Source organism: Callithrix jacchus, chromosome 13 (genome assembly GCF_049354715.1).
Source record: "Callithrix jacchus isolate 240 chromosome 13, calJac240_pri, whole genome shotgun sequence".
Classification (NCBI taxonomy): domain Eukaryota; kingdom Metazoa; phylum Chordata; class Mammalia; order Primates; family Cebidae; genus Callithrix; species Callithrix jacchus.
In genome coordinates this window covers 86603158-86620178 of record NC_133514.1, presented here as the reverse complement: position 1 = coordinate 86620178, position 17021 = coordinate 86603158, and positions in this window count along the sequence as shown.

The following is a 17021-nucleotide window of genomic DNA, read 5'->3' as shown; positions in this document are numbered from 1 at the left end:
TCATTTCATTTACCTCATTAAACTCCCCAAACAGTGATAAGCAATGGCCACTTACCACTTACTAAGTGGAGTCTTTAGGGTCATTGTTTCATTAAATCATCACAATTGAGATGAGGAAAGTGGCGCCAAAGGCTAAAAAGCTTGTCCTGGGTCCCAGCTAGTAAGTGGCAAAGGAAGATTCCCACTTCAGACTTCAAGCTCTTATCATGCTATGCTATGCTGCTTCTAGGACTCACTAGGGCTCTTAGGACAAATTCTGAACCCCTTCCACACCACAAAAGGTTGCCGAATATAGAGAATGCTAACTAGGATTTGCTAACTAGGAGTTGCTTACACCTTTGCCATTACTCTGGTTACCTGAGTATACTTAGGCCAGACTAAACTCATGATTCTCAATGTTTGTATAATTTCTCTTTTCTGAAAAAGGTAGATTGATAATTTCAGAGGCTAATTACTGGAAAGATATGATATTCTTCCACTTCCATGTCATTCAAAATAAACATATTATTAAACAAATAAGTGTAAGAAAACAATAATTTGTCCTATCGTAGACAAATATTTTTAATATTAAATTCTTTATACTTGTTTCTGATTAATTTTAGATATTTACTTTTCTGAAACAGAGAAACAATCTGATATGATTTGGCTGTGTCCCCACTCAAATCTGATCTTGAATTGTTACTCCCACATGCCCACATATCTTGGGAGGAACCCTGTGAAAGGTGATTGAATTATGTAGGCAGGTCTTTCCTGTGCTGTTCTTATGACAGTGAATGAGTCTCAAGAGATCTGATGGTTTAAAAAAAAACACCTGAGTTGCCCTGCACAAGCTCTCTCTTTGCCTGCCACCATCCATGTAAGACATGACTTGCTTCTCCATGCCGTCTACCATGATTGTAAGGCTTCCCCAGCTATGTGGAACTGTATGTCCAACTAAACCTCTTTCTTTTGTAAATTGTCCAGTCTCTGGTATGTCTTTATCAGCAGAGTGAAAACAGATTCATATACAACCTGTACATAACCACCTGTCCTTTACTTGCCTATTGGGTAAATTGGCATGGATTCCTGGGATCTCATTCTTACTCATCCTTTTTGCCTAACTTATTGGATTTCCAGATTATAGAAAGACTACCTGATCTTATATAATCTTCCCTGAGACTAGGTAACTCCCCAGACAAGACTACCTGATCTTATATAATCTTCCCTGAGACTAGCTAACTCCCCAGACTTTGTCTTACCCCAGTCATCTGCAGATCTCTTATGTAGCCCTTTATCACACTTCCCATCTATTAGTCTCTCTCTCAAACAGTATAGTTATATACCCTTACAACCTAACAGATTTCAAGCAACCAGTTATGATTAATATAATAAGTGAATAAGAGTTGAGCTCTATCCTTGTGCTGTGTTATAAATGCAACAAGAATTCAGAAACTTGAGTTCTAATCTTGGGTTTATGAGAAAATGTTTTGTAATCCTTGATCTTGCCCCTTCATTTCCTAATCAATAAAGTGTAATAAAGTTTAAATGTGCTTACCTTCATGAGCATCTATGGAGAAAATATGAATTAAAACAATTAGAAAAGTCTTTGTTAGAGAAATTCTTATGTTATTTTCATGATTGTAAAAGGAATCAATATCTCTAAATATCATTTGATATTAAACAGAAAATTATAAACAATATAAAGGATTTCACCATACAGCTCAGCTCTTGGGCCTTTAATGTTAGAATTATAAACCTGAGCCTTAGACATATGAAGCAGAGGGGGTAAAATACGACCAAAGACACACAATATGCCTGGATAAAGTCAATAGAGGATTCAGAGGATATGGCTACTAACTTGATTTAGTAGATCCAGCTAGCATGGGATAAATAAACATGAGAAGAAACATGAGTGATTTACATAATGAGCTGAATTCAATTTCACCTTTTCAACTGGAATCAGTTGAGAAATTGTACTAGCTGAACCAACCTGGGAAAGTTGTCTTCTGCTGTGGGGTGGCAGTGGGGGCACATAGATAAGTATGATGTAAACACCTTGTCTGCATATCCACAAATCTTTTAGGTGGATACAGGGATGATCAATTTTGTATTTATAGACACTGTTTACTTCCAAACTTCAGAGCAGTGTGTCATATTGGAAAAATTCTGCACTAACACGTAAGTGACTTGATGCCTAGATTTATTCCTTAACTAGTCTTTCAGCCTGACAGAAGTTACTTTTTATTTACTTACTCTATGTCAGGTCCTTATCCATGAAAATGAGTAGAAAATACCATTTGCATCTACCAGGTAGGGTCATTATATAAATTAAACCCCAAAAGAGAGGGTGAGAATGTTCTGTTTGAAGCATTTGGGGTTCTGTAAGCATTAGAGGACTTGGCCTGCATGCCACAATAAGACCATCAATGGACACAATGGATACTAAAATTAGTCTAACAATAAATAAGAGTTGCTTAAACACATGGCCTGTGATACACCAATAATTAATGTAATAGCCCAGATAGCTACTAAGTGACTAACAGGTGGGTCATGTAGATAGCATAAATATGCTGGACAAAGAGATGATGAACGAACAAAGTGGGATGGTAGAGATTTCATCATGCTACTCAGAACGGCATACAATTTAAATTTAAAAGTTGCTTATTTCTGAGATTTTCCATTTAATGTTTTCAGACCATGGCTGACCTTGGGTAACTAAAACCACGAAAGCAAAGCTGCAGATAAAAGGGGAGCACTGGACAGTGCAAGGAAACCTTTTCTATACACTCAGATAACCCCACTGGTAAAATTCCTTTCACTTCATTTGCTCCATAGCCTCCCTATCTCTACACACACAAACACATATGTATGTCATCATCAATCTTTTGTTTGGAACTATTTAAGAGCAAGCTGCAGATAGGATATCCCCAATACACCTAAATGCTTCAGTGCTTACTTCAACCAAGTAGTATCTCCACCCACTACCATAAAACTTCCCCAAATCAGGCAATTCTGATACAACACTAGTGTCTAAACATGTCTCTTTTCCTTTATGGTCCAGAATGTCATCTAGGAATACCCATTAACTTAATTGCTGTGTCAATTCAGTCTTCTCCAAACTCTGTTTATTAGTCTTTCTCTGTATTTAATATCCTGGACAGATTTAAAATCTGTATGTCTTATATTTGTAGGATGATCCTTAATTGTATCTGTCCAGTGTTACCTCATAATCAGACCCATATCATTTTAAATAATTTTGAGGTCTTCTTTAGGGTGTCTTATCAGGGACAGGCAATATCTGTCCATCCCACCACTAATGGTGTTAATCATAAATGTCTGGTCCCATAATGTCTACCTTACTATACATTCAGTATTTTTTATAATCAATAAGTATTTTCCCAGAGTATGCCAATGCCCTGTTCTTCATTAAACCTCTGCTTATTAGCTTTAAGCTCAATTATTGACTATTACATGAATCAGCTACCAATATAATTGCTAAACTCTGTTGTTCAATTTCTTTTTTCCCCTACATTTATTATGGGCATTCTACAACAAGGAAGAGCTTTCCACTCTCACCATCACCTATACATTTATTCATACATTTATTTATATCAGTATGAAATCATAGATTTCTGTTTTATTCAATATGGTGCAATCTATCACTATCATTATCTACTTTGATGCTCTAATTGTGCCATATTTGTCCAGAAGGAGTCCCTTCAAGCTGGCTTTTGTCGCCTCTTGACATGTCCCCAATGTTCTTTTAGGATTTATCACAATATATTCTAGGCCCATCTTATTTTCTTCTCATAGCCTTTGAATGTGGCATTTCAAAAATATTTATTTAAAGATCCCTGATGATATTTAGAAATCAAAATCTGGTTGCTGGGTATGTTCCTTCCTAGTGGAATGCTTTCACTTTTTTTATTTCTAGGTCTTCTGGAAGATCAAGGAATGTAATATATGTATACATATGTACATATATATGTATGCATCTAATATCGATTAATACACATAACTAAATATATTCTGGCAAATAAATGGATTTTTCTCTAGCCTTTCAGTATTTTTAAGTACTTTCTCCAGTTAGAAACCTGGCTTTCACTATCTAATGTGGTTTTTTTAAATTCACTTATTTGTTCAATATTATCAGTCTCACAACTGTGCTCCCCCTTCATCTGCCACCTCTGCACCCATCCCCTTTAGCACCTTGTAACCTAGACTGCCAATGTGCTTTGTGTAGCTTTCTCTACCCTCAAATGTCATGTCCTTGGGTGCTAGTGAGTACACAGCCAGCATGCTTCCACATGGCATCTAATAACTTACCCACATCCTTGGCAACTGGTAAGCACATTGTCATTGTGCCTTGGAATATCTCTTCTCTTCACCTCTTAATACTGATCACCAAACCCTGAGGCACCTCTCAACTACTCTGCAGTGTGAAGGAAGGGAAAGGTACCTGGGAAGAACAGGGACAATGAAAACAGGATTATTCTGTTTTTACATGCCCTTCCCTTCTATCAGATTGTCAGCTGTCACTTTTCCTGTTGTCAATATGCCTATCTCTCCTATATCATTCCCCAACTCACACATTTGATATTTCTATTAAGGCAGTGTAATAAAGATAATTTGTCTGCACGTTTGCTTCCTTATCTGTATTATGGCATATAATGATGCAGAGTTCATATGGTTGTTGTGGGGTTATATGCACACAACAATGACAGTCAAAGAGTGAGTGCTGAAGAGACACTAACAATGGTTTCATTCCTATCTGGGCCATGTGATGGCACCAGAAGCCCTGTTTTCAGTCTTTGGTGGCTAGCAGTACAGATTCCAGCTGGTGAAGTTTAGATTTTCTGGCAGTCTGTTGGCTCTTGGAAGATCTGACCAGAGAAGCAGATTAGTGTTTTTTGAAAACTTTGTTCATAAAGAAACTGGCTATAGGTCAGGGACACTTTCATTATGGCCAACAAGATCAGGGCAAGAGGTCATGGGAATCACAAATGCTATTCTTCACAAAAATAAAGAGTAAAGTTTCCATGGGCTAAAATGACTGGAAGAAAACGAACATAATACTTTAAACCCACACCTTTCTTGCCCTTTTACTTCCTTTTGCAGCTCAACAAATGTTAGTGCTATTCGAGGCTCATTGCTCTGTGTCACCCATCTTGAACTGTGTTTCACAGACAGTTCTTCTGGAATAAGTTCTCTTTCATGTGCTGTAATTTTTATCTCTTCATTTCTTAGAAATGAATGGGAAATCTATATATACAGACTGACTTAGGAGAATATACTAACTCCTAATCTTTCTGCTGTTCTCTGAGTCTGATGTTATTTGTAGCAAGTGCCCTACTGTTGCTTCAATCGTGTCAAGGTATCAGTGGAAATGGGAAAAAATGTGATGCAGGCGCGAAGCTGTAGAGCAGAAAATGATGCTAAATTATGACAGTAGTAACCCAGCTCATCCTAAGGAGTAGATGGAATTGATTATTTACCACCTTATCAAGAATTTGGGGCTTGATTTGCCATTGTTCTAGTGACTATCATTCACCTTATGGATAACTAGAGAGAAGATTCCTTATAGAACCTACACTGCTTTCTTTATTGGTATGTCCCCGGGTGTCACCCTACTGTAACAGGATCATCCTTTCTTCTGAGATAGATGGCAGAGCACAAACCTCATCAAATAACATTGACTAACTTCCCCCCAGAGTCCTTGACCAGGCCATTCGTCTTCTAAAATACATTTTAACACTTTCAAATAAAGAAATCCAGCATATGGCAGCTAATTTGGATGTTAACAACTCTGAACTTTGAAAAGACAAATGATCAGCAAGCTGTTTCAAACCTTAACCTATAATTTGAGAGGAATAATTTATTATCCAAACAAAACTCTTTTAATTAATCAAAAAGTAACATTAAATTCAGAATTAAGTTTTGCCACCAAGGCCATCTGTTGCCAAGTACACACCAGCATTTTCCTCTCCTACAGACAAAATACTTTATCCTATTTAAGTTTGCAAACAGGTGTTTTTTTAAATGTAATCAAACTCAGACATTGTGTTATTCATTAAACATATCTTAATGACTTTTAATCAAGAGTTGGCTGGAATAAAAAGCTATTTAACATTTCTGTGAAAGAGAAAGGCAATGGATAATTAAGAATATGGTAAAAAAAAAGTGATCAACTCATCAAGCACAGAATGACAAATAAATGAAAGTTTGTCTTATTGGCAATAATGACAAAATTCACCTGATCTGCCATGAAATCGTGATCCAAGCTTCCATTATTTAACTTCTAGACTTTGTAAGCAAATTGGAGTTCAGTTATCAAGTAATTTTGAACACATTTTGCATTCGCAAATAAGTCTGGGAAAGAAAAAAAAAAGTCTGAATCATTTATGAGTGAACAAAAAGTAAACGTCCTAAAGCATACACCAATAAGCATGTCTCATTCAATGGCTCAAAATTTACTAATCGATACTACAAAACTATACCTGATAATAGGAGAGAAGAGAGAAAATGTTAAATACACAAACAGAATTCAAAATCTGTATATGGCTCTTTCCCTTAGGGAGATATTAGCTTATATATTTCAGGAGCTTCTGAAAGCATTGCTGTATTACTATCAAAAATAATGATTCAGGAATAATTCTACATTATGCCTACTACCTACAATGTAAGAAAGTAAATAATTATGTGTTGCATCAAATTTTATATTAACTTAAATTTAAATAGTTTATGGTCATCAAAAATACCCGTTTAGTACGACAATCTGTTCCCCTAGTATATTAGGTTTGGAAAATGTTCCTATACTTTTCTGGTCCAAGTTAATTTGTCCCAAGAACTTCAAAAGACACTCAGGGTAGACTATGGATACAATTTGATAGACTTAATTTATATGTATTCCATTTCAGCCAATTGGAAGATAATTTTGGGTGAAGGGAAAAGCTGAGTTTTCTGGAAATCCCTCCCATAAGTTGTGAAGAATGATTTAGTATTCATGTCCAAATATAAATAAATGCCTAGGAGCTATGTTTTAAAAAGTATTTTTTAAAACATTTTTCGTTATAACTCCCAGATTTCCTGAATGTAGGTATTCTAAAACCATTCATTTCAATATCCTTTCCTTTTTCTTTCTCTTTCTTCTCCTTTATTCCTTGCTTCCCTTCATTCTGCTTACTTTTCCACTTTTTTCCTTTATTTGGTTATAATACATTGTACTTATTTTTTTAAAACTTTAAGTTTCATTTTCAGTTGATATAGACCAAACTTTATGAAAAACTAAAACGTGAGATAAAATTTTAAAACATATATTTCAAATGATGGGAGAGCTACAAATGCAGCCAGCAGGAAAGAAAATTCTGGAGAGAGAGAAAAAGACATATATAGAGAGGTCTACATTTATATAAAACTATTAAGTAAAAATAAACTGCTGTATTATTTCAGTCACTGTTATATCGGTGTATCTGTCACTTGCATTTGAAGTCAACTCTACCAAGTAAAGCTATTCGGTGCTAGAATAGAGACCAACCTAGCTTTGATGATTTAAATTTCACTAAGTTTTATGCCACCATAGAGAATTTGAACTTCAGAACTTTGAGAAAATTATTGAGTAGTTACATGATCAGAAGAAAGCAAAGTTATTCCATGTCATCTGAGAGCATCAAAATGGGCATGAAACTTTTCCTACAGCCAATTAAATTTCTAACACAGAAATTATTCAGTGTTTGGTTTTCTTCATCCTTCTGTGTTGGAAATTTAATTGGCAGTAGGAAAAGTTTCATGCCCATTTTGATGCTCTCAGATGACATGGAATAACTATTGAGGACTCTATTAATAACTCTGCTAATGGAGATGACATTGAATTTATATTTCAAGAACTAGCCTTTAAGTGCTGACTCAGCTTCTCACTAGCTGTGTAACACTGGCAAGTACTCTATCTTCTATGAGCCTTGATATTTTTATGAATTTGATGAATCATGTAAATGATTATAATAATTACTACCAGAGAGTGGGTCAAAAATGGCAGGGCTAAGTTGGTGGACTAGAAGCAGCTCATCTGTGTGTCTCTCTTGTAGAGGAAACAAAAGGGCTGGTGAGGCCAGGCATGGTGGCTCATGCCTGTGAGGCCAAGGCGAATGGATTATTTGGTCTCGAGTTTAAGACTAGCCTGGCCAAAATGGTGAAACCTTGTCTCTACTAAAAATACAAAAATTGTCTCACTTGATTGTGGGCACCTGTAATCCAAGCTGCTCAGGATTCTGAGGCAGGAGAATGGCTTGCACCTGGGAGGCAGAGGCTGCAGTGAGTTGAGATTGTGCCACTACACACTAGCCTCAGTGCCAGAGTAAGACTCTGTCTCAAAAAAGAAAGAAAGAGAAAGAAAGAAAGAAAGAAAGAAAGACAAAGAAAGAAAGAAAGAAAGAAAGAAAGAAAGAAAGAAAGAAAGAAAAGAAAAGAAAAGAAAAAAGGAAGGAAGGAAGGAAAAAAGGAAGAAAGGAAGAAAGGAAAGAAAGAAAGGAAGGAAGGAAGGAAGAAAGGTGGGAGGGAGCCTGGTGAGTACCCAGCAGGCCAGTCATCTGAGAAACCACATTGGGATCACAACCCCATACCATGCTTCTAGACTGAGACAACCATCTGGACATTTTGTTGGAGCAACTCTTGAGCCCAAGAAGACCACTATAAACCTTGAGACACAGAGGGGCAGCACTGGTACCATAGCCCCAACAGAAGCTGCAGTTTTGGTATCTGGGAGCAGTGAGATTGCTCTACCTCAGCTTACCAGACAGGGCTTAGTGCATACTTCTGGCCTAGCCATCTTGCTTCTGCCTGAATTCAATCAGTGACTCCACCAACCCTCACCAATGGCAGCCAAGCAGCCCACACTTGCTAGAGCTTTGAGTACAGCAGTCCTGTTTTGTGTAAAGTCAGTTTTAGGGCACAGCCTCTTGTTGTCTTGGGAAACACCCAGATGGCAGAGCACACGACCCTACCTACCTCTACCACTGGGAACTAGGCAGGCAATGTTTGTTAGAGCTTTTGGCCCAGTGGCCCAACTTCTGTGTGAACTTAGCTGGAGGCTACAGGTTCCTGTTGTCCTCGGAAATACCCAGATGACAGGACACATGACCTCACCTGCCACTACCACTGGTAGCCAGGTCGGCAACACCTTCTTGAGCTTCTAGCCAAGTGGCCCTGCTTCTGCCTGAACTTGGCTAGTGGGTGCAGCCTGCTGTAGTCCCAGGTAGCACCCAGATGGCAGGGCAAGTGACCCAAGGCATCCCTACCACTGACACCCTGGCAGGCAATGCTTGCTAGAGCTTCCAGCTCATTGGTCCTGTTTCTGTGAGAACTCGGCTGAAGGGCACAGCTTTCTGTTATCCCAGAAAATACCTGGACAGCAGAGCACACAATTCCACCCATCCCTGCCACTGGTAGCATGGCAGGCAATGCCAGCTAGAGTCTCTGGCCCAGGGTGATTAAATATCTCAATTAAAAGACATAGAGTGGCTAGTTAGATAAAGAAGCAAAATTCAACAGTATGCTGTCTTCAAGAGACCCATTTCACATGCAATGACACCCACAGGCACATAATAAAGGAATGAACAAAAATTTACCAAGCAAATTAAAACCATAAAAAGGCAGGGGTTGCTGTTCTAACTTCAGGCAAAACAGACTTTAAACCAACAAAGATCAAAAACAATAAGAATGGGAATTACATAATGGTAAATGGCTCAATGGTTCAACAACAGGATCTTACTATCTTAAATATGTGCACACCCCACAGAGGAGCATCCAGATTAATAAAGCAAGTTCTTACAGACCTACAAAAGACTTACTTAACTGTATAATAGCAGTTGCAGATTTAACACTCCACTAACAGTTTAGACAGACTGTCAAGGCAGAAATCTAACAAAGATATTTGTGACTTGAACTCAACACTTAACTAAATGGACTGAATAGACATCTACATAACTTTCCATTCCAATAAAACAGAATACACATTCTTTTTGTCTTCAAATGGCACATATTCTAAAATCACACACACACAATAAGGCATAAAACAATTCTCAGCAAATTAAAGAAAACAAATCATACCAACCATGCTCTCAGACCACAGTGAAATAAAAATAGTAATCAAAGCTAAGAAAATCACTAAAAACCATACAATTACATGGAAATTAAACAACCTGCTCCCTGATAATTTTGAGTAAATAATGAAATTAAGGCAGAATCAAGAAAGTCTTTGAAACTAATGTGAAAAAGGATACAACCTGCGATAATCTTTGGGACACAGCAAAGCAGTGTTAAGAGGGAAGTTTACAGCACTGAATGCTTACATCATAAAGTTACAAAAATTTCAAATTAACACTCTAACATCACAATTAGAGGAACTAGAGGAACAAGAGAAAACCAACCCCAAGCTTGGAAGAAAACAAGATAAAAACAAAATCTGAGCTGAACTGAAGGAAACAAAGAAATGAAAAAACATGCAAAAGTTCAAAGAATACAGAAACTTGTTTTCTGAAAGAATTAATGAGATAGATGGACCACCAACTAGACTAATAAAAAAAAGAAGAGAGACTATTTAAATAAAAAAATTCAGAATGACAAAAGGGTTCTTATCCCTGACCCCACAGAAATATAAAAACTCTCAGAGACTATTATGAACACCTCTATGTATACAAGCTAGAAACCTAGAAGAAACAGATAAATTCCTGGAAACATATAACATTTCAAGATTCAAGCAGGAAGAGATAGAATCCCCCAAGAGACCAATAATGAGTTCTGAAATTGAATCCATAATAAAAAGCCCAGGAGCATAAGGATTCACAGGTGAGTTCTACCAGATGTATATTAAAGAGTTGGTACCATTCCTACCGAAATTATTCTAAAACATTGAGGAGAAAAAACTCCTCCCTAACTCATTCTATGAGGCCAGCATCATCTTGATACCAAAACATGGAAGAGACACAACACAAAAATAAAACTTCAGGCCAACATCCTTGATAAACACAGATGCAAAAATAATCAACAAAATACTAGCAACCTGAATCCAGCAACACGTCAAAAAGTTAATTCACTCAAGTCAAGTAGACTTTTTATTCCTGAGATGCAATGTTGTTCAACATACACAAATCAATCAATGTGATTTACCATGTAAACATAACCAAAAAGAAAACCACATGATTATCTCAATAAATGCAGTAAGTATTTCAATAAAATTCAACAACTCTTAATGTTAAAATTCCTCAACAAACTTGGCATTGAAGGAACATACCTCAAAATAATAAGAGTCTTCTATGACAAATCCACAGCTGACATTATACTGAGTGGGCAAAAGCTAGAAGCACTCCTATTGTAAACTGGCACAAGACAAGGATGCCCTCTTTCACCACTCTTATTCAACATAGCCCTGGAAATAGAAGTCAGAGCAATGGGCTAGGAGAAAGAAATAAAAGGCATTCATATTGGAAGAGAAGAAGTCAAACTATCCCTGTGTGCAAATGATATACTTCTATACCTAGAAATCCCCATAGCCTCTGCTCAAAATTTCCTTGATATGATAAACAACTTCAGCAGAGTCTCAGGATACAAACTTAATGTACAAAAGTCAGTAGCATTCCTAGACACCAACAACATCCAAGCTGAAAGCCAAATCAAGAACATAATCTCATTGACAATAGCCACAAAAAGAATAAAACACCTAAGAACCCAGCTAACCAGGGAAGTTAAAGGTCCCTATAACAAAAATTACAAAACACTGGTCAAAGAAGTTGGGGATCACACAAGCAAATGGAAAAACATTCCATTCTCATAAATAGGAAGAATCAACATTTTTAAAATGGCTGTACTACACAAAGCAATTATAGATTCAATGCCATTTCTTTCACACCACCAATGACAGTCTTCACAAAACTAGGAAAGAAAAACTATTTTAAAATTCATATGAAAACAAACAGGAATCCAAATAGCCAATGCAATCCTAAGCAAAAAGAACAAAGCTGAAGGCATCCCACTATCTAACTTCAAACCATGCAAGACTACAGAACCAAAACAGCATGGTATTGGTATAAAAACAGACATACAGACCCATGAAACAGAATAGAGAGCCACACATCTATAACCCTCTGATTTTCAACAAAATTGACAAAAGCAAGCAAGGAGGAAAGGATGCTCTATTCAATAAATGGTGCTGGGATAACTGGCTAGCCATATGCAGAAGATTGAAAGCAGAACTCTATTTATACCACATGCAAGAATCAACTCAAGATGAATTAAGAATTAAATAAAAAAAGAATTAAATGTAAAACTTAGTATTATGAAAATGCTTGAAGATAACCTAGGAAATACCATTCTGAACATAGGACCTGGAAAATGAAGATGCCAAAAGCTGATGATGCACACACACATGCCCACACACACACTTACTTGACAAATGGGAACCTAAACTAAAGAGTTTCTGCAGAGTAAAAGATCTATCAACAGAGTAACCAGACAATCTTCAGAATGGGAGAAAATTTTTGCAAACTATGCATCCAACAAAGGTCTTATATCTAGAATCTTAAGAAACTTAAACAAATTTACAAGCAAAACCCCCAAAAAATTTCATTAAAAAGTGGGCAAAGGATATAAACAGGCAATTAAAAAAATACATACACATGGGCAACAAGCATATGAAAAAATGCTCAATATCACTAACCTTTAGAGAAACACAAATCAAAACCACAATGAGATACCATCCTGCACCAGTCAAAATGGTCATTATTAAAAGTCAAAAAATAGGAGATGCTAGTGAGGTTTCAGAGAAAAGGAAACACTTATACACTGTTCGTGGGAGTGTAAATTATCATGACCATTGTGGAGAGTAGTTTGGTGATTTCTCAAAGAACTCAAAGCATAAGTACCATTTGGCCCAGCAATCTCCTTATTGGGTAAATATCCAAAGAAATAGAAATTGTTCCACCATAAAGACACAGGCATGTGTATGTTCATTACAGCAGTATTCAAAAAGGCAAATACATGGAATCAACCTAAATGTTTATCAATGGTACACTGGATTAAAAAATGTGATACATATACACAAAGAATTAGAAGGCAGCCATAAAAAATGAAAGCGTCTTTTTAAGTAACATGAATAGAGCAGAGCTGGAAGCCATTACCTAAGCAAATTGACACAGGAACAGAAACCAAATACCACATGTTCTCACTTATAATTAGGAACAAAACTTTGAGTACATATGGACACAAAGAAGGAAACAACAGACACCAGACATACTTGAGAGTGGAAGGTGGGAGGAAGTTGAGTATCAAAAAACTACCTATCAGGTACTGTGCTTATTACTTGGGTAACAAAATAATCTATACACCAAACCCCTGTGAAATGCAATTTACCTTATAACAAACCTGAACATATATTCCTGAACCTAAAATAACTACCATTTATTTATTATTATATAACTAAATTGAAATAATAAAGTGTTTAAAAATATTTGCAACTTATTTAAAAATGCTAACAAAATATAAAATTATTGCTATGTTTGCTATATATCAGCCAAAATTTGGTGCAATTACATGGGTTATTTATAAGTATCCCTGAAGAGCTAAGCATTTCTATAGCTGTGGTGGGTCCTCTGTAGACTAGAGACCTCACTGACCTTATTGCCCAATAAGGTCTACTTCATTCATTTTTGGGATATTCCCAGGACATCACCTACATTATCTCCTTTTACTCAGCTGTTTCCTCAGCCTGTTGATAGGTACCTGCCTCCATTAATAACGACTCTCTAACACAGCTGGACATTTGAGTAGAGTTGGCATTCACCAATGATACTTGCTCTCTTCACAGCGATGAGGAGAGTAATAGTGGCAGAGTCTTACCCTTAATTCAGTCCTAACCTAAAAGTATTGCTCAAAGGGGGCAATTTATGGTATATGTGCTCTATAAAAACTTTCCTTAAATGGAAGTTGAAAAGAAAGAATAATTTGTGTGTCTACACCCTATTCTAGGAAGGATCCTGGGTTGACTTGATATTATAAGGACAGCTTAACTTTCTTCCCTTCACCCATCCATAACACACACACACACACACACACACACACACACACACACACTCTCACTCTCACACTCTCTCTCTCTCTCACTCTCACTCTCTGTCTGTCTCTTTCTCTCTGTGTTCCTGAGATAACCTAATCCATCTTCATAGTTGGCACCTAGGTCAATCAAAATTTAGTTGGAGATAAAATTTTTCTTTACTCCCATATTTCTAAATTCTCACTTAGAAAAGACACATGCATGTGTATGTTCATGAGCCAATGTTAACTTCTAAAACTGTGTGTGTTTTTTTTTTCAAAAGAAAAATACCCCCTCTCAATTGTATACTCAAATTTTTTGATATAAAAATCCCAAAATCATCCAAGAAGGGTATGATTCAGGGTTCATCCATATTCATGCCAATTTAAACTTGCAAAAGCCTTTGTGCTGGTGAAATTATTGAATTATATATCAGCCATTTATTACTGCTGAAGAGCAGAAATGTATGAGAATAAAATGGGCCTAAGAATGTCTCACTGAGGAGAGACATTTTCAGGGGTAAGATGCTTCGTACAGGCAGCAGAAACTCAGGGGATGTGGGACTCTAGGAGGAGGAATGTGAAAGCTGAATTTGTGGTTAGCTAAAAGGACTTAAGAGGTGCTGAAGGACAAACTCTGCCAAGTCAAAATATTTTAGTCAATCATACTGGGTTAATGATACAGGTTGGTTGTGTGCCCATCAAAATCTCATCTTTTATTGTAACTCCTGTAATTTCCACATGTGGTAGGAAGAACAGGGTGGGAGATAAATGAATCACAGGGTCAGGTCTTTCCCATGCTCTTCTTATGATAGTGAATAAGTCTCATGAGGTCTGATGATTTTATAAGGGAGAATTTCCATGCACACGATCTCTTGCCTGCCACCAGGTAAGATGTAACTTTGCTCCTCATTCACCTTCTGCCATGATTGTGAGGCCTCCGCACCCATGTGGAACTGTGAGGCAACTGAATCTCTTTCCTTTATAAATTACCTAGTCTTGGGTATGTCATTATTAACAGTGTGAGAACAGACTAATACAATTAATGCAATATGCTTGACCAGAAGACTCCCAATTAAACATGGAGAGAGAGATTGAGAGAGAGAGAGAGAGAGAGAGAGAGAGAGAGAGAGAGAGAGAGATGTGAAAATAATTAAACAAACAATAGGAATAAAGTAGGATATCATAAGCATCCAAAGATCAAGCATTTCACAAAGATAAGTCTTTTCCTGTGAGGATTTTCTGAAAGAGAGAGCTTAGAAATAACTCAAATTCTAAAAGCCACAAGAAGTGTTTACATTTATTTATTCCAATGTTCTCATCTAATACACGAGAAAACTATTGTGCATAGAAGTCGGACTCATAGAGATTATGTTACTAATCCAGTGACATAAAGGTATTATTTCAAAACAGTGACAAGAAGCTTATCATTAGTCATACATTCCTGATATGATTTGGCTGTGTCCCCACTCAAATCTCATCTTGATTTCCTATGTGTTGTAGAAGGGACCTGGTAGGAAGTAACTGAATTATGAGGCCACTCTTTCCTGTGATATTTTTGTAACAGTGAATAAGTCTCATGTGATCTGATGGTTTTAAAAAGAGGAATTCCCCTGCACAAGCTCTCCCTCCCTTTGCCTGCTGCCATCCACATAAGATATGACTTACTCTTCTTTGCCTTTGACCATGATTGTGAAGCTTTCTTAGCCATGTGGAATTGTAAGTTCAATTAAACCTATTTCTTTTGTAAGTGTCCCAGTCTCTGGTATGTTTTTATCAGCAGCATAAAAATGGACTAATACAGAAAATTGATACAGGTAGTGTGAGGCACTGCTGAAAAGATACTCAAAAGTGTGGAAGTGACTTTGGAACTGGTTACCAGAGACTTGAAAAAATTTTGGAGGGCTCAGAATAAGACAAGAAAATGTGAGAATGTCTAGAACTTCCTAGAGGCTTGAATGGCTTTGACAAAATGCTGATAATTATATGGACATTAAGGTTCAGGCTGAGGTGGTCTCAGATGGATATGAGGAACTTGTTGAGAACTAGAATAAAGATGATTCTTGTTAGGTTTTAGCAAACAGAATAGTGGCATTTTACTCCTGTCCTAGAGATTTGTAGAACTTTGAACATGAGAGATGATTTAGGATATCTGGTGGAATAAATTTCTAAGTAGCAAAGCATTCAAAAGGTGACTTGGGTGCAGTTAAAAGCATTCAGTTTTATAAGGGAAGCAGAACATAAAAAGTTTGGAAAGTTTGCAGCCTGACAATGCAAAGATAAGATTATAATAAAGATTTTAATAAAAAGATAATCCTGCCCTGCTGCTGTGTGTAATTCCCTGTAGTCCTTTTTATATGGGTGTGGCCAGAACTGCCGTGGCAATGGTGGCCCACCTCTAATGGCAGACTCTCTCTGTTATGGCGGGTTGCCTTGGCAATGGCAGGGTGCATCAGCAATGGCAGAGTACTGCTGTAGGGATGGAGTGCCTTGGTAATGGCGGACGCCCCTCCCCCACCGAGCTGCACCATCCTGGGTTCAGCTGTGTTTGCCATGAAACTCTCAACCCCGAGCGTTTCCAATTGCTGTTTTGTTTGTTTTTGTGGGGGTGGGACCCGCCGAGCCTGATCACCTGGCTCCCTGCCTCAGAGCCCCTTTTTTTTTTTTTTTAAGTTGAAGGGTTAACCCTCTCCCCAGTGTTTCAGTCACCTGCTGAAAGGGTGCTGGGATCTGTGTGACATCCCCTGCAGCGACCCAGTGCACAGGCTGCAACAACATCACTGCCTGGGACTCTCCTGGCCTGGCTTACGGTTTAAAACCTGTTGATTGGATAAACAATGAAATGAAGGCAGAAATACAGAAGTTCTTCAAAACCAATGAGAACAAAGACATAACATACCAGAATCTCTGGGACATATTTAAAGCAGTCTCTAGAGGAAAATATATAGCAATAAGTGCCCACATGA